This window comes from Coturnix japonica, chromosome 3 (genome assembly GCF_054131305.1).
Source record: "Coturnix japonica strain WE chromosome 3, WE-NBRP24, whole genome shotgun sequence".
Classification (NCBI taxonomy): Eukaryota; Metazoa; Chordata; class Aves; order Galliformes; family Phasianidae; genus Coturnix; species Coturnix japonica.
Genome location: NC_140665.1, coordinates 88,247,738 through 88,271,245, shown reverse-complemented (window position 1 = coordinate 88,271,245; position 23,508 = coordinate 88,247,738). Strand labels below are relative to the sequence as shown.

Sequence of the window (23,508 nt, the reverse complement as noted above, 5' to 3'; positions counted from 1 at the left end):
AGAAAGATAGAAGTCAGGTACCAATTAACAGAGTCAGTGCATTCCTGTTATCAGTGAAGTAAGTTAATTGGCAAGTGCTCATTTGTCATTCTGAAGCATCTGCCTGTTTCTGCCTTTCACACTTTCTCTTAGGTGAAGCTCTTGATAACATACAGTGTAAGAAGACATTCTGAATGACTTTTCAGTCTGATTTAGAAATTTAGTTCCCTAAGTTTTGCCTCTTCAGGAGGCCAGAATAACTCTTCAAAATGTCATTATTTTGTGAGGAAACCAAGCTGAGGACTTCAAATAACCTAATGGCTTCTTCAATGCTTGTAGCCCATGAGAGCAATGCCAGCTGCTTCTTGCCCCCATTTAACTCAATTCCTGGTGGAATGTTTTGGGATTCATTGTTTTCTTCGTATTTTTCTGACAACAAGCGATACCTTCTGCTGCTGAAATCTGACTTTCTACAAGCAGCTTGGTGGATGTGTCTCAGGGCTATTTGCATAAATCTGAGGATCCCTGTCCATGTGCAGGTGTATTTTAATACAATTAGTTGTCCATTAAAGTCAGCCAGGAAAAAGGCTTGGCAGCTCTCTGGCCTGCTTCCATAGGCTGGCATGTTTTCTTTGTATGCATAGGTAGGTAAAGTGAAGAAGTAAGGAGTTGTGGATAAAGCCCTACAAGAAGCGAATGTGGCAAATCGTTTTTTATTCCACCCAAAACCAGTAATTCTGTCAGCGGGCTCTTTTAGGTAATTGAGGAGATTAAAAAACAAAACAAAAACCAACAAAGTATTTCTTCAGTGCATTTATTTGGGCATCTTGAAAGCACTGATATTTACCCTCACGACTATTATTTCACAAGTGTATTACTTCTAATCCAGAACACGTAAGGATCATGATGAAAATTAAAAAACATTTCCTCAATATTTTAAGCATTTTTTACTGTTAGAATGCTATTGCTGTTGTTTTCTATAAAGCTCTGAGCCTTTAAAAAAAAAAAGGCTTCGAAGTGCTCTTTTGGATGCAATGAGCTCTTCTTTTATGGACTGGTTGAGCATTAGGATCTGTAACCCACCAAAATTATTTCAGCGGAAAATGTGACCAATCCTGCCAGATTTCTTTAAATATAAGAATCTGAGTCATCTCTTTGCCTGCAGGATCCAGCTTTTAAAGTGAAATATCAGGTATTGTGAAGTTTTGAATGCGGGTAAAGCTAGCAAGTCACATCAGTACTGAACAATGCAGGGCAACTATATCAGCAGAAATGAAGAGCATCTTGGCTTTTACAGTGTAGAAGCTCACATGCAGAGATGCTCTCTCCTAAAATTAAAATGCTGCTTTTTCCCAATTTCATCCTTTGATTTGGAATAATTTTAAAAGTTCTTTGAGGCTGGGAGAGGAGAAGGGGTTAGCAACTAGTTTGTAAACTAAGAGATTCCATATGCAACTTCAAATATAACTAAAAATTTCGTAGAAAGACATTGAACTTCTTTAAAAAAGAAATAAATAAATGGAAATGTAACTAAGAAAACTCCACTGATCTCAAGTAAAATGCAAGGAGCTTTATTAAAAGGTCCCTTCCAACCTAAACCATTCTATGACTCTTTTAGTCCACATGAGTCACTCTAAAGGGAGACTGTCAAGTGCTGTATTTTTACCACAGTTACTGCCACTCAAGGACATAGCATCACATAAAGCTGAATGCCTGGATAAGCCTGAAGGACGTTGCTTAGAGTATGAGGAAGGCTCTAGCTTAAAGGATCTGTCCTTGAGGCTTCATTACTGCCCCTTTCCTGCACCTGATCTGACACAATGATGTGCTGTGCACTTGCATGACTGCAATATGTCTTTTTTTCTTTTCTTTTCTTTTCCCCCCACAGTGAATCTAAAGAAAGATTAATCCCAGTGGAAAAATCTTGTGTGATTCTAAATTCTTACTAAGATGCACAGTTTTTTTCTTAAGTATCTGGAGTTTACATTATTTTAGAAAATATTGTGAAACTTGTCTGCATTTGAAAAATATGTTTGTAAACACAGGACAGTTCTGAGTATACATAAATTTATTTGTGAAAAATATTGCTTTATTTGTGGACCATAAAACACTTGCTATTAAAATACAGCATCTTTAAAGGTTTTAATAGATATTTATTACAGTCATATATTCCAGGATGCATAGTATAGCTAGAATTTCTAGGAAATATATGTCCTGTGTTTTCAGTTCTCCAGTTTGGATGATTTTACTGAATAGCTGAATTTGCATACCCATTTCCAAACATGTAAGTGGAACAAGTAGCTCTGACAGGTAGCAAGTTTCAGTCATGACTAAAATCAAAGCAATAATAGTTGAGTAGACAAGAAAAGCTTTGACAGTGGAAATTCTTATAACTGTCTCTGATATATCTCTAGAGAAAATTGTTGTTTTCTGATAGAGATGCTCACATTGGTCAAAGCCTCAGGGGATCCAGGCAACGCTTCCAAAATACTTTGCTAGGAGAAAGGAAAAGCTTTCCAAAAAGCTTAGGCTTAGGTTTCGTAATAAGACTATCCTCCACTCTCATACTTTGAACATAATATGGAGAAAAAGGGGTAATGTTTCTTTCACAGTCCTTTCCTATATGTACAGAGTGCTGGTATCTGACTTCTGTCAAAGTGCATGCAATCATTCTGGATAATGCAGTAATGCTTGCAAGCTTTCACATCTACTTTCTTTTTAAATGATAACCTCTATTGAGTGGCTGACTTGTTATGTAACTTCTGGATAAGTGTGTACATGCATGGTCATTTCATCATAGATTATCCAAAGGAAAAGGCTATTAGGCTCTTCTCAGTCTTTTGCATCAAGTGATGTCAGTGCATATCTCCCTCTTCGTGTGTATTGCACCCTTTTTCAAGTATTTTACTCTTCTAAAAATAGGATCTTGCTATTTAACATTTTCTGCATTATTTCTATTCCACGAATGAAGAAATCACTTTGTAATTTGAGACTGAACCAGTACAGAAGTGTGTTCCTTTCCTCACAGACCCACAGTTATTAAACTGCTACATCACATTCTCCTTCTGTCACTTTTTTTTTTTTTTTTTGTGCTTCTCTTTGAAATATGTTTTAAATTTTTTACCTGCTCTTCCTTTGAATGCACATATAAAGCAAAGACATTGTATCTTCTAATTCATCCTCAGCACAGAAGTGCTTCCTGATGTCTAGGTGGGGACTCTTGTGCTTCTGTTTGTGTCCGTTGTCTCTTGCTCTGCCACTAAGCACCACTGAAATGAGTCCAGCTCTGCCTTCTTTACTTTCTCCCATTAGTACACAATTTATCACAGTTAATCCTTGTAAATGAATTGCTCATACAGGAGAGCAGCAGGGATATGGTATTTGAAGGTTTTGTGTTGTGGATCTTGGTGAACCTGGAGAAAAATTGGGTTGTTAATTGACAGAGGAAGAAGAAAACACAGATATACCATTACCTGGAAAGTGGAGGACAAAAGGAGGATAGCAGTTCTGTTTAGAAAGTAATGTTGTGTACTCTAAAGTGCTGGGGGAAATTGGGAAGAGTGTGTGGGAAGGGCAGAGGAAAGCAACGTAAGGTAAGAAGTAGGTTTGAAAGAAAAAGGGAAGTCAATGAATATTTTCTCCATCGAGCCCATGAAACTGTGGGTTTTATGCAAGCTATTGCTTATATGGCCAACAGAAGTTTCATTATGCGAACAGTTTCTTAGAGGAACCCAAGAAATTTGAACATGGATCTCACAGCAGCTTCTCTGTAATAGTGCTAACACTACATATACGTTCAGTTTGGATCCTTTATGCTTATCTATCTTATTATTCTGTATACTACCTGGACATTTAATTGGAAGACTTAGTTCTGTGAATGGCCTTTTTAGAGAAGAACAGTTCTGATCCCACTTCTTGTCTTCCCTGTGGCCAACTTCTTTCCCATTAACTCTAACTTCTATGAAAAGACATTAAACTTCTGTTGTTCTGTTCTATATTATATGATGTGAGAGTTCATGTGGGGATGGTATGTAATTTATGGAAAAAAAAAAAAGTAAAACTTTCTTAGATAACTAGACAACATCATCTTAATCTAAGTATCTGCCAGTTCTTTTCCTGTACAGTTTTGCAAAAATTGCTTAAATAAAATGGGTTTTCTAATGCATATCCAGAAAAATTAATGTTTTTAATAAAAACAGAATCTTTCTAAATCTGCAAAATTGAGACAAACAGCAAATGGTTCTTTGAATATCTGTTTTATTTTATTATTTCTATAACATTACAAATAATTTGTACTTGAAAGTAACTAAAAGAGGGAATCTGATGTCTGTGGCTGATGCTTCTAGAAGTATCTTTAAAGTGTGCACCAACAGAGATTTACTTCAAAGTATATTCTTGTTGCTTCTTTCTTTTATATATCATTGATTTGAATTTTCTTTAGCTTGAATTTTATATGAAATTGCCATTTAGTTGTGAAGAACTACAGGTACAGAATGCTTATTTAGTATGAGGCTATCTCAGTCTTCATGTTACCTATTAAAAATAGATAAAGAAGCTCAACTGATTCTGTAATTTCCTATGGTGACTTTAGCAAATATTTTATTTTGTTGTTAATGACTTTTATAGACTCTGGTATGATACATAAACTTTCAACAGAACAGTGCAGAGAACATAGCAATTTCTTCATAGATTCTGATCAAATTGCACAAAGATAGGACACAACTGGACTTTAAGGTGAATTTTAGCTTCACTTGAAACTATAGGCTCTTAATTTTCCTTCACAGATCTTTAAGCAGTGAAAGGTTTACTGTATAAGAGAAAAACAGCATGCTGCTTATGGAACATGGATAAATAAAGGTAGAGTACCTAGGAGAGAACTAACAAATGAATACAGTTTGCAAGTATTCTTGTCTTTCTAATTCTTCTGAAAATTTTCTGCTGCAAGTGAACTGAGAAAATGCTTACACGATCACTTTTAATCGTCGTATAACCCTTCTTTAGTACAGAAATGAGAGCTCCTGTACAGATGGACTTTACAGAAGATGAAGTGGTAAACAGCATCAGAGGATTTCGTTTCTAACTTGTTAGTACATCTTCTGTTTGAGTTCCCTCTGAACCTGCACTGAGTTCAGCTCTTTTATCTGTTTTTCAATTCATTCACAAAAGAGCCCTTTTTGGGAAAGATTCTAGTTTTATTTGAGAAAAATGATACCCTATAAACCAGTAACAACTTGAAGAAAACAATCTTTCTAATATCTGTAAAGAGGAGAGTATTTTTTTTTTTGCTTACTACTTATTTTTCTCCATTTCAATGCACGTAACTTCCTTTTCCACTTACTACGCTCATGCATCTGTCCCTTTTTCATGCGTTGTATGTCTTTTCATTTCATGTTCCTTTTACATCAGATCAACTTTCATCCATTCTCCTTCCTCCCTATGCTCAGCAACATGCATATGCATGCTTTTCTTTTTACCCAGCTGAGAGCCACATGCTGTGCACCTGTCTCAGAGGGAATATGCCTCCTGTGTCTGTTTTGCACAAGACAGGCTCACGAACACTAACCAATATATTTATGTAATAAAGTGAGGAGAGTTTAACCATGAGGACATTATGGAAGATTTTCATATAATAGCATGTTTGATTGACCTTCTTCACTGTTGTACAATCACGTGCTATTTTACTATTCTTAGACAGAAAACTCAAGATGATATTTGTGATGTTAAACTGCTTTTGATTTTGTTCATGTTTATTTTCAGTTTGTTATGCATTTCTGACATGATGGCAGCGTAGATCTTACCAGCTTCAGAAAAAACTTGTCCTGTACAGTTTGAGCCAGAGTTTGATTACTTTGTTTTCCTTAAAGATGTTTTTTAAAATGCAAGGAGTTCAGAAATCCAGTCAGATTGTTAATATCTTCTTTATATATATATGTATTTATGTATATATATAATATATATATATATAACATATATATATTACAATGTTGGTACCAGCAGATGATTGAGAACAGCAAGAAGTCAGTTTTATTAGCACTTCTGCTGATACTTGTTAATGTTAAATATTAAATACTGTTAACTAATTGTGAATGATACTAGTAAATATCTATATATACCATTTTACATATAGTTGGTAATAAAGCAAAGCTCAGAAATAAACTCTTTCATTGGCATAAAAAGTTCATTCCAGAGATAGGGTTATAACCTATTCTTTTCACTTTCAGTTTATATCTCATTTATACTTGGATGCGTTTTTTCTTTCACTGGAAAATCTGCCATCCTAATATTTTCTAATGATTCTTCATCTGTTTACCCATTAACTGAAAATAAGTCTTTGTAGCTCCATTACAAAACCTGAAAACAATATTCTGAGGCTTTTATTAATAATTCTTACCTTAATTTAATTGGAGTGGAGAACAGGACTGTGTGAAGTAATTTGAAGTGCTTTAGATTTGCAGAAAACACTGTAGTAATCTTCTGGTACAGCAAATTCCTGATCAAATGAATGCAGTTTTTATTTCATATATAATTATATTGCTGTGTTGGATACTTGCATTAATTACAGAAAATCTGCGTATTAAGAAATTGATGGAAACTGCAAATTGTGAAACTATTTCTTATGGAGAGGAAGAAGGGAAAAAAATTGCCAACTACTTGCTACAGTTCATTTGCACAGCCTTAGGGTACGTGTTCAATAACAAATCGTTTTCCCAGAGCTATTGACAATGCTGGCACTAGTGACAGCCCAGGAAATAACAGGACAATACCAGCTTTTACTTTTGGGCAAAAAAAAAGAAAGCCAACCAAACAAAAACAAACAAACAACCCAACCCAAAGACTAACTAAAAAAAAAAAAAAAAGCAAACCCAAAACACATAAATAAGGAGTTCAGTGAATGGAGGAAGACATGTAGAGCAGAAAATGTGGCTTCTAAGCCTCTTTGTGGAATCAAGTTGTTTTTTTTTAAACCCTGTAAAATAAGGCAGAGATCCCCTGTTAGTCCATGTTGCCATAATTGATGTAATTTAGAGTATCTGTACTGTTTCCACTTGAGCTGTGGATTTAGCCCATTTTGACAGTCTCCATGACAGAATATATTATAGATATTTGCTTGACAGAATTTGTACAATTTAGAATTGGCTTGCTTGATTAATTCTTTGTGCTTGTGCCTGCCCCCTCCAACTACCATGCTGAGGGCTATGTCATTTAGCATGACTCCATTATATTCAATTGAGCAGTGGCTGCAGGAGGCCAGACGGCATATGTCCTAGGGCCATACAAGTGCTATTTAGCTGGATGCACTTTGCAAAGCCAGAGGCACTCAAGGGACTACAAAAAGCGTCACATCAGTGATATAATAGTGCCTGCACCATATTATGTAAATGCTCACTGTGGTGAAGTGTATGGTGTTTCTTCTCAACTGGTTGTACTGTTGTATGTACGTAGTAGGTTGCTGCTGTTTGCAGTAAATAATTCACAGCTAATATTGTTGACAATCTTTTTGATGAAGTTCAAAAAATATTCATCTGCTGCCTCTTACCATGCTTTTCACATTTTAGGGGAACTCTCTTAATTTTCTGTATGCCACAAGAAAAGGGAATGGAGGGAGTTGTTTGAGGTATGCAGAACTAAGGGATGGGCACACATCCAGGGAATCTCAGAGGGAAATGTGGGCTGTGTGCCACACACTGAACTTGCTACATATGCGCACATCTGATCTAGCACACGCACATGATGCAGATGGTTAGCAATTGCACAGATCATCTCCACAAGGCATGTCCAGATCCTACTTACCTCAGGCATCTGGAAATCCTGGTCGTATGGTCATTCTGTGATTTATCTCCTCTTTGATTTTCCCAATTCTGAAATTCTGCCTAAGGAGGAAAGGGAAAAGAAAGAGGATGTGGCAAGGAAGACATACCAGATTCATGCTAACATTAAACATGTTGCAAATGGTTGGATTACCATAACATAACGAGCTTCAGGACCTCAGCTAAATCTACTGTGTGTATTTTTAGTTTGCTGTTGCAGTATAGATTGTATTCACTTCACTTAAGCTATGTCATAATAACTTACTGTGAATATTGAAATAAAATGCTAATTAGATGCAGTTGGAAGAGAGCACATGGCAAATTACAGTAATACTGCTGATGGCTGGTAAGTTATTTGCCTGTGGTAACATGATCAGTTTTGATCAAATGCTTTTCCTCTTAATCTACTGGTTCTTAAATAATGGGCCTTCTCCCACTAAAATCTGCACCAATTTTAAGTTCAATTACTTTGAGTTAATAAGTTGGAATGCTTTTCATAACCAATTAAGCCATAATTTACCATAATTAAAAGTTAAATATTTCTTAAGCTTTTAAGTTCTTCTTAGTCCTTCATCATATAGTGGAAACTTAACACTCTTCACAAGACACTGGCAAACTTTATTTATTTTAAAAATAAATAAATAAAAAAAATGAGAACTTGCATTCCCAAATAAATTCTGCCTAGACCATCAATGTGATGCTGTTTTAAAGTATCAACTTAGTTTTACCTGTTCAGATTATCTTTCCATTGGTAGGTGGAATATTTTCCAAATACTTTGCACTGAAAATCTTGATGGATCACAGCAGGACTCTGAAGATGATGTCAAATGTATACATCACAAAGCAGATTTCTTTTGTGTCTGATATGTTTAAAAATCAGGCTTTTCCACCATCTCAGGAATTCTGTAACAGGTATATTCTCACTGATATCCAGGATGGAGTTTATTCTTTTCTGAAGTATTATATGGATGAAATATTTATTCACTTCCAGATCCCAGGGTATTAGTTAGATATCCAGCTCTGTCTGACTTCCAAAATCTTAGGTCTTTCCTGGATAAGTGATTATCCACATAATTAACTTCAATTAATCATTCTGTAAAAGATAATGTTATTTTATTATCTGCTAAAAGTTTTCATATGAATTGTAACAAAACATAATTGGAGTGTATTTCTTATGCTGCTGTCAGTTTATGTTCAATTGTTGCTCATACTTTCCAGAAGGAAGGAAAAAAAGGAAAGATCCAAGAAACAGAAACCAACCTGACTGCCATGGCAAATCCACCATTTATTTTGTTGGAATTATTTTGTCTTTTAACCATTAGTTTGAATGAGTCACCTAAAGGTCACCTGTAGGTATCTTACTAGAATTTCTTTAGTCCCTTTCTGTAACAGTTTGAAAAATAACTGTAAACTATGTTTAGATGAGAGAAGACCAACAATTTCATCATGAATTGGAAGGGAAAAGCACCAGACTTAGATGGTCTTTCTTCCATGATATTATAGTAAATGCAATCAAGAGTTATTTAATTATTAGGGTAACCACCAAGTTCCTTCACACTCTCAATAGTCATATAGGAGCTTAAACTGAGCTACTATGTTGTGCAGATCTGTCTAAAAACAATTTCCTTTCAATGCTTAGAGAAAACAGCTATTTTCTTCCCTCTCCGGTCCTTGTTTTTGCAAAGTATCCAGCAAAAAATAAATGATTCTATGGCATAGTGGATGGCTTAAAAGATGGACTTCAACCAACAGAATGAAAAAATGCCTTATGTATATGTGATACTCTGTAGAGTTTTATTTCATTTTTCAAGTAATGCCATTTTCAAACATAGAAATGGTTTGAGAACACTTTTCACTTCTCTAGAAAACCTTTTACATTTGAATCATGTGCTTGTACTGGAATCTTTATCCTTACCCTTGAGCACAATACTCATTATTTCTTTAACAATTATATATTTGTTTCGCTTCTCTTTCTTTATATGTTTCTTTCACTTTTGTTCGAAAGATGTATTTTCCTTTAACACTCAGATTTTATCCCTGGCTCCTTTCACACAACATACCTTGTTATGTTGCTTAGGAATATTGGCTGAGTTTTTTTTCTCCACGTTTAATAACATCATGGTATATGAACTGTATAAGCAGGAAGTTCTTATGCTAATTCAGCTTTTGTTAACAAGTGTTGACAAGTTGTCTTTTGGTTCATTCTGAGTACAAACATCTGAGTTCAGATATATTCTACATATTGTTTACATATATAAAATCTTGGTCAAGTTATATCACAACCATGTCTTTTTTTTTTTTTTTTTTTCTGTCTGTACTCATTATGTTTAGTTTGGGATTATATAGAAATATTCTGTTTGTTTGTTTGTTTCATGTGTTACATGCATTATTACTACAAACCTGTTATCTAGCAGGTGCATTATAGTTAGAAACAGTTGTACATCTTTTTGAAGTTTAACACAAGGATTTTGGAACTGGAAATTGAACTTTAACTTTGAAAATGCCCTTGTACCTTAATTTTAAATATGTGATTAGAATCACTGAATAATTTAGGTTGGAAGGGATCTCAGGAGGTTACCTGGTTCCACCCCCTATTCAAAGATGGCCTAGCTTCAGTTAGCACAACTTGCTCACAGCTTTCACAGTCAAATTCTGAACACCTTCAAAGTTGAAAATCCTAGAACTTTCTGGGGAAATCTTTGTAGTGTTAAGTGTTCCCCTGATGAAGGATGTTTACCTTATGGTTAATGGGATCATCCCTTGTTGCCATTTGTGACCACTGCCCCTTCTGCTATTTTTGGCATCTATGAGAAAAGTCTGACTTTGCCTTCTATGTAACCACCTCTAAAATTGTTGAAGGCAGTGGGTGAATCTTCCATCAGCCATTTTTCCTCCTAGCTGAATATACACACATGTCTCAGCCTCTGCCCATATTTTCTGTGCTCCAGCTCTCTTAAGCTGGTGACCCTCCTCTGGACTTGCTCAAATTTATGGAAATGTTTCTTGCCCTGGCGAGAAATAAAAACTGCTCTAGAAATAACCTCCAACAGCTCAATCACAATGGAATAATCCTTTCTATCATCTTACTGTCCATCTTCTAATACAGCCTGGCATGCAGATAAACTTAATTGCCTCAAGGACGTGCTGCTAACTCATGCTCGGCTGTCCACAAAGACCTCCAGCCCTTTTATTCTGAACTTCTTTCAGCCTTCCATCTGAATGTGGCTTGGAATTATTTCTTCCTGGGTGTAGGATCATGCATTTATTTCATTTAAATTCATGAGATTTCTCATGGCAAATTTCTCCAGCCTGCTGAAATCTCTTCCAAATGGCAGACCGACTCTCTAACGCTTGCACAATATGGTGTCACTCAAGCATTTGCTGAGGGTACTTTCCAGCCTGTTGTTGTTGTTTATGGAGATAGTTTCACTGATGTGCACTGGGGAGAGGAGAGGTGAGGAGTATGATAATGAGTGATGCTGTCTGCCTATTTTAAAATACCACTTAATCTTTGTGTTTCTTAGGAGTAACTAGCACCTCTGTTTGGAGATGTAGAGCGTAGCAATCTGACATCTCGAAGCTTAGAAGGGCATCTTTAGCCCCCTAGACCTTTAGACCCTGAGCAAATATTCTCATTAATAAATTGCCATGCAAGGATAAGAACCACATCCTTCTGTAGCTTCTTCTTTTAAAGAATATGGTTGCAGTTAGGTATTGAGAAGACAAGGAGGGAAGACAGAGTGCTTTGTTAAAACATTTGATTTTTTGCCACCTGAACTAGATCTTCCCTATCCTTACTACTTTCTTAGGTTTCCATAGGAATAAGGCATATAGTTACTCTAATAGTGATCAAAATGCCAGCTGCTGTTCAAGATAAAATTTTCTTATCAAACAATGCGTATTTTAAGATTATGAGATTTTCTTAGCATGAGATGATGGCTAATGGGATGATCTGGGGATGACATTTTTTGGCTTGTGTACCAGAAATGGAATTAAATGCAGTAGTAAAGAAGTCATGATGTCCTATATGTCTGTGTGTACAGCTGTGCCTATAACTGACCTTAAAAAATATCTAAATATCACATTAAGAAATGAAATAAAACAAAATATTCTGCCATTGGTAACTGTATGTGTATCCATATTCATGTGCATACATATCTATACACACACACTTATACCTGCAGGCATATATATAAATATAACACATCCTTGACTGCTGCATGTGTTTTTGGTGTCAGAGGTAAGCAATAGTTTCCCTGCAAGGATTTCCACAGTCAGAAGTTCTCTATTTGGCATAAAAATAATGGAAGGGGAGTTATGCTACTGATGATCATATGGAAGTGTGAAGGTCATGGAAAATGGGCTAGGAATGATTGGCAATATAATATACATATTAAGATTCCTAGTGAGATTACCAGACATCAGAAATAAAGCAAGCAAAAAAACATTGTTAAATATGTGTATTTTACTACACAAACAAATGAACAATATTTATGGCATTAAAAGCATGCAATAGGAAAAGAATGCATTGATTTAAAAAGAAATTGATAGGACAAGAGGTAATGACCTCAAGTTGCACCAGGGGAGGTTCAGATTGGATATTAGGAAGAATTTGTTCTCTGAAAGGATAGTTAAGTATTGGAATGAGTTGTCAGGGAAGTGACGGAACCACACTCCAGAGGTGTTTAAGGAAAGAGTAGATATAGAGCATGGAGGCATGGTGTCTTAGTTTCATCTGGGGTAGATTTGTTCTTCAGAGTGTCTAGTTATGACGCCAAGTTTTTGATTTTAGGAAAACACACTGTTGACAACACCAGTGTTTCTAGTTGCTGCTAAGCAGTGTTGTACAGAGCCAAGGCCATTTGCAGCAAAAGGCATAAGAAACTGGGAGAGAGGAGAATTAGGACAGCTGTCTTAACTTGGTCAAAGGGATATTCCATACCATCTGACATCATGCAGAGGCATTCTGAAGGGGGTGGGAGCTCACCTTTCTCCTCTGCTTGCTGGTGGCTAGCTGGGCATCAGTTGAGGATTGTGAGTAATTGCTTTTGCATCACTCGTTAGATACATTCACACACTGTAGTCCTATTATCCTTTTCCTTTTCCCTATCTATTGAGCATGATGATACTAATGCAAATTTTTGTATAGGTCAAGCTATACAATGCAAGCTGGCAGAGTTGTGCTGTGTATGCCAAGGAAATAATCAGTATCTACTCTTGTTTTATTTTCCTAATTGTATATTAACTGTAACTCAGAAGAGAGTATTGACTGTACTGGATCAAATTGTACTTAAGCTTATAAACATAGTAGTGTTACACTGTGTCCTGACTAAAGTCTTTGGTACATTTTTCCTGTGAATATTTTTGCAATATTGAATATTTTTGAGATTTACACTAAGCTTAGTAATTAAACAGTAAATATTTGAAAAGAAAGGTACTGTATGAAATAGCTCTGGGGGGAAGGAAACAAAGCAGAAGAAATATGCAAAATGAGGCAGAAGATTTCTGCTTTTGTTTTTTTATTCCTTATTAACAAGTGCAAAAATACTGAGAGTCATTATGGGCTGCATTCAGTCACACAAGTAGAGGAATCTTAGCCACTTCAAGACACTCCTAGATAATTGTAAAGGGCTGGCAAAAATTTTGAGGAAGAACTAACTACAGGGACACCTGTGCCCTCTGAAGCAGCAGCTGAAAGCCAAGGCTGTGTCAGGTAGCAGTAGACATCTCTGCTTACAAAAGAAAGTCATCCATAAAGAGTAATATTTATTGCAAGATGAAGGAATCTATGTGAAGTTCTCTTGCTCTGAAGCTGAAACCTAATTTGAATGTCCTGAACACATACTCAGCATCTTAGTTCCTCTTGCAACAAAATGAGATTGAGGAAACGTGATGGAGCTTGGGGTGCTGTTCATCTCTCTCTGAAGAGGTGCATCCTGTCTGACCAGCTGAATTTCTTTCAAGCAAGGTTGACTGTCTTGACCAAATCTCCACTGATTATAATGGGACTTAACCTACCTACATGTATGTGTCTTTACCTTGAAGTGATCCTCCTTTCAGCTGCAGTTACCATGAAGAATTTGTTGGAATTTTTTCCCTCTGTGAATCATTCCTTTACCACCTTTTTGCTATGATGCCCATTTTATGGCCCATCCTATTATAATCTGCTGTTTCTCTCCAAATTTCTTCACAAACCCTTAGAAGATGCACTTGTGAAGGGCTTGGAGAATCAACCCTATGAGGTGAGGCTAAGGAACCTGGGGCTGTTTAGTCTGGGGAAGAGGAGGTTGAGGGGAGACCTTATCACCCTCTTCCAGTACCTGAAAGGTGCTTACAGTGAGAGTGCGGCAAGTCTCTTCTCACTGGTGACAAGTGACAGGACGAGGGGAAATGGCCTCAAGTTGCGCCAGGGCAAGTTTAGGTTGGATGTTAGGAAACACTTGTTTACAGAAAGGGTAGTTAAACACTGGAATAGGCTCCCCAGGGCTGTGGTTGAATCACCATCTCAGGATGTGCTTAATCGCCATTTGGATGTGGTGCTCAGGGATATGATTTAGCAGAGGGTTGTTAGAGTTAGGGTACTATGGTTAGGCTGTGGTTGGACTTGATGATCTTCAAGCTCTTTTCCAACCTGGGTAATTCTATGATTCTATGATTCTATTACTGGAAGTCTGTTCTCCAAAGTCATATCTTTTAAAAAGTGTGCTATGAACACCTTAGGATAGTAAAAGCAGTGAAATAAGTTTTAATCTTAGTGTTGATTCTGTGAATTCTTTTATGAAGTCTTTGATTAAGCTCCAAACTGCTGCAGCAATACAATTATATGTATATATATATGGAATAGGAAGCAAGACTTTCCATAGGCTACAGAATTATTATCATACTGAAATATCAATAACAATAGGTGCTTAGGTCCTGATTCAGGGAAGAGTTTAAGCATTTGTTTCTGTGACCAAGTAAAGTCATCACTGGGAAAAGCACACAGGACTGATAAGCACATAATGGGTTTTTCAATTTAAAACTGCACCCCAGTTTTGTACATTCCTGTGAAATGATCTCCCATGTATTTAACATGTACCTTGGACTGTAATGTTTTTCAAGAGCTGCAAAAGCCTTAAGCTTATAATTTGTAAAATAATGAAGAAAATTACTTTCTCCCAGATATTTCTTTTCCTTTCTGTTTTCCCTTTTAAACTAGAAAAAAAATCTGAACATTCTATAAGGAGCTTTGTTTATCATTTTTTAACCATTTGAGATTTCTAATTCCCTTTATATGTTCTTACTTAGTCAAAGAGTTTACAATGGGGACTATCACTTAAATAGGGATAGCAACTAATAATAACTAGGAATCATTAAAATTAGAAGCTGAAAAGACCTACTACATTGTTTAAACCACTCCCCAGCCATTTTAGGATTGTTCCCTATAGTATAATTTCCAGTGTTTTATTTGGTCCAATTGTAAATGACTTTTATTTCTTTGTATTATTCTACTAAGAATGCTATCACAATGTTCGGTGCCTCTTGGTCATTTATTAAATTTGGTAATTTTAACTTACCCTGACTCCTCACATATGGGTAGGAGTATCCCTTCTGGGGACCCTTAGCAGGTTTTTTTTTACCCTTTTGACAGTTTTAGATCTTTCACCAGCTTTATCTTTTCTTCATTCAGTTCATATCTGTGGTCTGTGTGTTTAGTTCTTAATCTTTTCCCATGAGTTGTTCTCTCCCATTCCTTAATTGTTTTATTTTTATCTTTTTGGTGAATTCTCCAGTTTTTAACATCTCTATGGACCTGCTCCTCTTCCTGGCTGATGACAATGAGAAAAAAACTGAAGTATGTTGTTGTTCAGAACTGTCTTCTGCAATTTTATCCCATTTTTACAATCAGTTTTTTTTAATTCCTTCGCCTATGTCAAATGTATTAGTGTTTCATTATCTAGTGGGACTAAAACTTCTACCCTGTGTGCATATAGTCATCAGCTAGCTCAAACCATTCATATAGCTGGCGGGCCTTTTATTAACTTGACTATATCTAACTAGCTTCCAGATCAGATTTGCATTCAGTCATCTTGGAACATGGGCAGAATTTGCTTGCAAATGTATGTGCCTGCATGGAAACACCCTCAGAACAGCATCAGCAGTTTTGAGCATACGAGGACAGCAACACGGATATAAAATACTAGTTAGTCAGAGTTCTTTGCTGTATATCCGAGGTATCGCTTCCAAGTTCACATGAAAGCTGCAGAGTGAATATTCTGAAGCTGTCATATGTAAGATACTTTTCCTGCGAAAGAGTGTTTGTACCATTCAGTATGGCAAAATGGTTCCCTGTTATGTATGGCTCTAATAGAGAATGCTCAGGAAGGGTAACGTTGTGGGTTAGCTTGTTTAGAAAGAGTCACCAACATTTCATTGAGGGTTGCATATTTGATCCCTGTCATTTCTTCCTATGTTTTTAATAGCTGTTGACATTTGGACAATGCATGCTTGGAGACAAGCAGCAAACTTTCAGTTCAATATTTTAGGAGATTTCTTCACATACATATGCAATCAGATACATGCTCTTTTGTATGGTAGTTCCTTGTGACCAGACAGTGGACCATTATAGTGGGAAAACTTTATATCTTTGGGAAGAAAGTATTGTACTAGCACTTTACATATACTGAAAAATACTTATGCCCCATTTGTGCATTGCTAGCATGGGTACAATGTGTGCAATATCTTGTGAATAACCTTATGACTGAGACAAGATTTGCTTGAAATAAAATAATCTGTATTTCTCTGAGCCTTACTTGCATTATCTTTTGTCTGATTTCTCTAGTGAAGCCCACTTATTCTTATTAAGGTGTACTTTCCGCCATGTCCCTGTGCTTTGTTGTGCTGGAGCAATGTCTGCAAGATGTTCCTTTGAGTTTCATCAGAGTGATCTTTACACGGCCTTAGTGAATGTGGTATGATCAGTAGTAACCTGCTGTTCTAACAAAAGTCACAAATTTTGGAAAATATCAGAGATTATCAGTGAAAAGGCAAGACTTTTAATGGAATGAGAAAGATTGTTTTTCAGATACTCTCATGTATGGTGACATGGAGATTTAGCTACTGGAATAGCCAGTATGCGCTAAACACTTTGTTAGGACCATTTTTTTTTGTGGCTAATCCTTACAAAGTACTTAGTTAACTATTAGGCTGTGGTGCCCAGCCTCCATCTCTACTGGAGATTTCACAGGAGTCAGCTGTTACAGTCAGAACAATTCTCAACTAGAGATGGAAAAAGAAGTTACCCAATCCACACATACTCAGTAAGTGCTCATGCTCAGCGGTTATCATTATGCCCTGGACTGGTGTTTCTAAGCATGCTAAATTCCAGTATTGGGAAAAGATGGGAAAGACTAGAGAATGTCAGGATTAGTTGCACTGTAAGTGCTTTCTTTCCCTGGGCATTTTCCATCATTTATTTTCCCTATTATTAATTAATACGGTGTCAACCAAGAAGTATCATTTTTCCTGTTTCATTATGAGGATGTCTGCTTGCTTCTTAAGAATAATACAAAAGAGACACATTTGAGTATATAGGTTCAGCATATAGAACCTATAGACTTCAAACTCCAATTTCATATTCCAGGACAATAATTGCACTGTATGCCTTAACTTTTCCCTATCATGCTCTGTTTACCAGTCTGGTAAGCAGTGTGCTGCTAGGCTGTGAAATATATCTAGTAGCTTATAAAAGCAGACACATTTTAAATGAAGAGAAATTATGATCCTTGTGCAGCTTGAGATTTCTATCCAGTAGAAAAGGGGTTAATATTTAATAAGGATCGGGCAGAAAGAATATGAAAAAACCTTAGGCAGAATGTCTCCATACAGAGAAACAGAGAACGGTTAATTTGTGCTCCAAACTGCCAAGGACAGCAGAAAAAAGCAACCAGTATAAATAATTAAAGCAGAGATTAGATAAATATTTGGGGAGGGGTTACTGTGATAGAGTAATCGCTGATGTTGAAGAGAGGTGAACTTCTGTGCTTCCTGGCCCCCTTTGTTTGATGGTGTCCTACAATCTATTACTTAGTAGCCTGACACGTGCCATCATTTGTAGGGTTTGAACCACATTTTTTAAAAGCTTGCATAAGCATGAACAGTAGAACACAGACTGGGATGTGACTCTGCCGTGCAATATGGCTTTATGATTCATTCATTTTCCCAGCCTTTATTTCTCCAGAGCTGGTCCTGGGTTGGCATCCTGAGCCCTGCAAAGACACAGGGCTGAGTGGAAGGAATATAAATGCTTCACTGGAGCCAGACTCAGGCTGGGGCAGTTGCTGTCAATATACTGAAGTTGAAATACATTGACAGGGTGGTGGGGGAGGTGTTCTGCAGTGCTGCAGATCCCAGGAATACCTTATCTTGGGAGCAGAGAATTAGATTATTTTTATACATTCACCAACATGGTGGTTTCTTGTTTCAGAGATAAACAGCTACAAGATCAGGTAAATGACACAGCCTGCTTTTTATTGTTTAAAAGGGGAACAACTCAAGTAAACATGTTTTAGTAACAATAGGTAGTTTTATGCTTGAATACAAAAATATTACTTAAAGACTTTCGGAAATCAAGCTTGAAGCTAATCGTTACCAAATGAAATATTCTTCTATTGAAGGAAGGAGAAGCAAGCAGCAACTTACAGTGCAGTAGTAAATTTTCAGTGCATAATTTCTAACAAAGCCTTTAAAAATCAGCTTTCATTAAAACACTCTTCAGAGCTCAGAAATACTTGCGAACGCATCAAAGGGCACAAGAGCTCCATTAATCTATCAATTAAACCACTTTGATTTTTCATGTCTGTTTTCCTGTGTTCACATTCTTATCTTTTCTGATAGGAATTTTTAACCCTATGAAAACATCCCATATGAATTGCAGGGCTCCGTGCTACAGCAGTCTACATGGTAATCTCGGGGTGTCATCTTTTACTCTGCGGTGACTGCACATACACTGGAGAGGTGTTCTCACTCATGCGCTGAAGCCAGACTGGATGGCGAGCTCAGCCAGGCTCTCCTGGAGACAGGAAAATACAAGGTACCATATTTTTTTTTTAGCAGACTGTAAATGATTCCTATTCTTTGCTCCACAGAACATCCGATGTGGTGCCCAATCGGCTGAGAAAGCTGCACAGACGTCAGTGTCTCTGGGTGTGTGTGTGCGTGTGCGTGTGTCTGCACAGCCAACTGCAGCTGGAACCTCCATTAGAGCAGCCCTATTGATTTCTGGTTCACACTGCAGTAACAGGGCTAGAGTGCGAGGGGGGAGGAAAGGGGGGATGGAGGGGAGGAAGGCGGGGAGGGAAGGGAGGGGGCATTGGGGTAAAAAAAGACAGAGAAAAAAATCCCAGGACAACTTGAAAACAGAAATTAATGGAAGGCACATCAGGCTGTGTGTGCATACGTACAGCACATACTCACCGATTACCAGAGATGTGGCACCGTGCTGTTTGCTTAAAAAGGAAAAGAAAGAAAAAAAGAAAGAAGAAAAAAACAACCAACCTTAACAAAAACAGGCAGAGCAATCCCCACGAAACAACATTCTTCCAAGGTTTCAGATCCTGTGCATGCTCGGATCGATGTTTTCTCGCTGTTCTGCTTTGCACAACGAAGCTGTCTGCAAAATGTTAAGTGTTTCATCCAAGGAGTACAGGAGATGCCCGCTTTAAATTGCTCTTTCTCTGTGCACCCAGTTATCTGTTTGGGGTGTGTGTGTGGGGTGGTGGTCTTTAGAAATTCAGCTCAGAGTCTGTCAAACGCAGCACACACAAAGCTCCAGGAAGCTGCTCTGCATTTACTGGCAGTCATTTTCTTGTGATGCATAATGCACAAGGTGCCATTGCAAGCTGAGGTGTAAAAACAGGGGGAAAAAAATGATGTTTATGGTAGTGACTGAGCTTTCCTCTTCCTCTGAGGTTTCTTTCCCAGCTAATATCTGGGAATAATTTATAGCTGCATGTTAATATGTCGTCTTTGTATTTCAGCACATCTGCGAAGAAAATCCTTGCAAGGAAAATGTCTTTTCACAATCACTGTATGTCATTCTGGCAAAATATCACTGCAAGCAGTGTACAATTAAGGGGGGAAAATCCCCCAGCACCGTTGACTGTTTGGGGAGTGGGGGAAGGGGTGACGGTAATACCTTTAAAAAATGAAAGGCGGTAAGCCATTATTAGCAAAAGCTATATTGAGCATGCTTGCCAGACAGGCAGTGCAGCTCAAGCTCTAGTTCCGCCCAGACATGTGCCTTGCCATTTTCATTTTAATCAGTCTGCTCAGGATGGCTGCTGATTCATTTTGCGGGATGGCCCCCTGGGAGCCAAGGTGGAAGCCTGAGGCGAGCTGCTATTGCATCAATGCAGCACTTCACATCAGTCGCAGGGAGGGGAGACAAGGCTTCGGCAGCAGAATGAGTTCAAAATATCAGCCTCGCTATTAAAAAACAAACTAAAACAGACCCCGCACCCCTAGCCAAATAAAAACTCTGTGGGAATAATTAAAAACAAAATAGTTAAAACCCCAAAACCCAGTCCCCCTCCACCCCACCCTCCCCAAATAATTAAATAAAATACAATTAGGAGAGAAAAATCTCTTCTGCTCCTGCCTTCCCCTTGTACCATGGAATCGCTGGAGCCACCATTTCGTTTCACAGCTCCTCGTCTAAAAAGAAAAAGGATGCTCTCTATTTCTCTATTTACCTGATAACTAGCTGGGGGTGGGATACCTGATTTAGCTGGAGACTTTGATTTGTGGGATTGACAACCTTATTATGCAGTGAGCTTATTATTGATATTATTCTGCTCTCGGTTGCCATGACCACCTTGTGAGAGACATTCAATTTTCTCTCTTCCATCATCATTATCTATGAGGCCATCTGTTGTGGAAAATGAATTCAGCCTCATTTGCATGACTGATAAGCAAATTTTTTTTTATCTATTTAACAGAAGGTCATATGCCGGGGATTTGGAGCTGGTGAAAAAAAAAAAAAAAAAAGTGGAGGAAAAAAAAAAGGCATCTCGAGAGGATGAGTGGGAGTGCGTGCATTAGAGGATGTATGTGGAAGTAAAACAGATCCCTCAGGCCTGCTAGCCTATCCTACTGCATTTGTCATTCCTGCCAGGGCGACATTTTTTTCCCCCTAAGCTTCTGCACACTAAAGAGAGTGAGAGCTTTTTCCCTGCAGTCTTCTTGAAGCCCCCTGATTTTGTTTTATTTTTTTTTACTCAGTGTTGGTGGGTGTATTTTAATATATATCTATTTTTTGAATTCCCTGGAACATGGGGTATCTTTTCAGTGTTCAATGAAGAAAAAAAGCAGCATTTTCTGGGTCTCTGTGGTATGCTTCTTACTCCTCATCCTTTCAAAGTTGTAGTAAGACAGGATGTTTCTTAACCGTGCTGAAATGTCTTTCTTATGTTTAATTTGTAAATGGTTAACGGTGCAGGTGTGGGATGTGTTCTTTGTAGGGTGGGGGTTGATTCTTGTAGCTAACTGGAAAGATTATTGTGATTTTTTGCAGTTGTTCTGTAGCTTGTACTTAAACATCCATTGTTTGCTCTTTTCAAGTTCTTCTGACAATAATGCTGTGCAGCTGAAATTATACTGGGCTGTAGAATAGCTTATAAAAAATCCTGAAGTGTGTGTTTACTACATGAACGCATAATGTTGCATGCTTTAAGCATGTTGTTGTTTATATAAACTTGCTGCATGTTGGATGGTACTTGTTTGGTATGGAGAGTCAGAGACAAAAACTTCTCAGATTAGAAAGCTCAGGTCTCCTGACAGCCAAAGACAATTAAAGAAAAGATTATTAGATAATATGTTTTTACGCTAAACCTACATTTGAAAACAGTGGATTTGTACTTTAAAAGGGAGCACTCACAGGAGAGTAGCAATTACAAAGAACACTATCCTAAATATTTTGTATCTGCAATAGTTTTTCCTTTTCTTTAAAGAGAAACAGGTCTGTAAATAAGGCATGGTTAATTCAGTTAACCCTCTAAGTCTGTACTTCAATTTTAAAGTAGTTCAGATAAGTATGACTATAGTTCACACAAATTTAAAGTGAATTTCATAATTTTATTAATTTAGTGCTAAAAACTAACTGAGGAGTATTAAAGAAAATGAATTATATTAGTAAAAAAGAAATAGCTTGTTAGCCTCGAATACAGGGGATGTTACACAGGTTTGATTCTTTTATTTGTCACAATTAAACTTAATGGTACAGAAGCATGCCATTTCTTTTTGCATACTGAACAACATACATTGCCTCATCTAGCCACAGAGGAAATTTTTAAGAAGCAGTGTTTATTTCTTTCCTACAGAAGTAATGTGTGCATTACTGCGGAGTTTTTACATGATAAATGTTTTTGCAAGGTTGACAGTGCTCTTCTTAAAGATAGAAAAGGACATACACAGGACCCCTTTTTCTTGCAGATTAATGCAATTGTGTTTTATTTACAGTCTACAGGGAATCTCTTTTTGTATCTTATACTTACAATAGAGAAATGGTTGTGGGTGCTAAATTAAAGGTGGAGTGAAGTTTCACTTTTATGGAGGTCAGATAGAGATCAGGTGTCTGCCTTGCCTACATTAAGTAACTTACTCTAAATTACTTGATTAAAAATCTTTTTTTTTTTTTTTAAATTTTATTTTAGAAAATGTTCTGCAACAGATCTAGCATTGACTTGTCATGCTATCAATTGCTGATAGCTGTTTAAAGGGCATTTTTTTTCCCTTTCTCTTATCCCTCTGATTTCAGAAACAGGATATTTCTTGTAGATTTTTAAAAAGAAATAAGATTTAGTACTGCTTTTGGCATCGGCCATATTTATCATGCCTAGTGAAGTTTGCGGTTGAAGTTAGATTACAAAACTAATTTTACACCCAAAGTTCAGTACAGTGAAGTACTTTGGCAGTTGGGGTAGACTGTTTGAAATGGTGCTAGTTTCCTCAATGGACTTCAGCTCGATGTAATAGGATACTGTGCATTAGCAGGCTGCATGCAAAGGTTGAGGTCTCTGTCTTATCCCCTCCACCCCCCTTCACTTGAATTGTCAACATCTTCCAGAGGCTCGTGAATAAAAAACTGGTAAACTTCTGAAAAAGCCTAAGAGATAACACAGTCGGTTCTCTTCCCTTGCCCCCCAAAAGTTAATTACCAAGCTTGGTTGGATTCCTCCTTGCCACCCTGACATTTGACTGCTGCTAATTCACTGATTAATCTCATTAATGTGATTATAGTGGGATTTGTAGTTGGCTGCCATTGTTCTGCAGACAGTGCTATTCAGCCCGAGCACTTGCCACCTCATTCAGTTTGGCTGTGATTTTTCAAAGGCGGCGGGGCGAGCCATTGTGAGCGCCGTGCCCGCGCCTCGCCTTTCAGCACCGGGAGCTGTCCGCCGCTGATAGCAATTACCTCCAGCGCCGCCCGGCTTCCCACCGGCTCGCTGGCAACGTGGAGACGGCTGGCTTTCATCACCCTAATGATTCCGCTCGCTGAGGTAAAGGCAGGAGAGGCTTTTATGCCTTCTAATTAGGCGATGCGAAGATGGCTGTGGTAAAGCGTCAAGTCTCTGCATTTCACTACTTCTGCCTTTCTTTTTTAAAAGCTGTCTTTGCGTGCATTTTGTTTTCTCGGAGATCTACAGGGCAGTGTAGCTTAGACAGAACTTCCTCGCAGCCATGC

General features: G+C 37.5%; 1 protein-coding gene and 1 long non-coding RNA gene across 11 annotated transcripts in view; one reads left to right on the top strand and one right to left on the bottom strand.

Moving 5' to 3' along the window:
* Positions 1-777: 777 nt before the first annotated feature.
* LOC146761550 (uncharacterized) lies at positions 778-20,465 on the bottom strand. Of its 2 annotated transcripts, XR_014944908.1 has the most exons (4): positions 19,323-20,465; positions 7,771-7,850; positions 6,371-6,469; positions 778-3,392 (listed from the first exon to the last, which is right to left on the bottom strand). It is a non-coding gene; the product is annotated as an uncharacterized LOC146761550 (long non-coding RNA). The 2 variants fall into 2 exon arrangements; XR_014944907.1 differs by lacking the exons at positions 778-3,392; positions 6,371-6,469; positions 7,771-7,850 and adding an exon at positions 18,276-18,837 and having other exon boundaries at positions 19,323-20,280.
* The window catches only part of MYT1L (myelin transcription factor 1 like), a 274,007-nt gene continuing 269,289 nt past the window's right edge, over positions 18,791-23,508 (top strand). For 2 of the 9 annotated variants that reach the window (XM_085543910.1, XM_032443417.2), the window contains exon 1: positions 18,791-18,858. The gene's annotated coding sequence lies outside the window, so the exon portion shown is untranslated. Of the gene's footprint in view, positions 18,859-20,850; positions 21,157-23,133; positions 23,324-23,508 lie in introns of those variants that run through there. The other 7 variants (XM_085543915.1, XM_085543905.1, XM_085543916.1 and 4 more) reach the window with 4 other exon arrangements.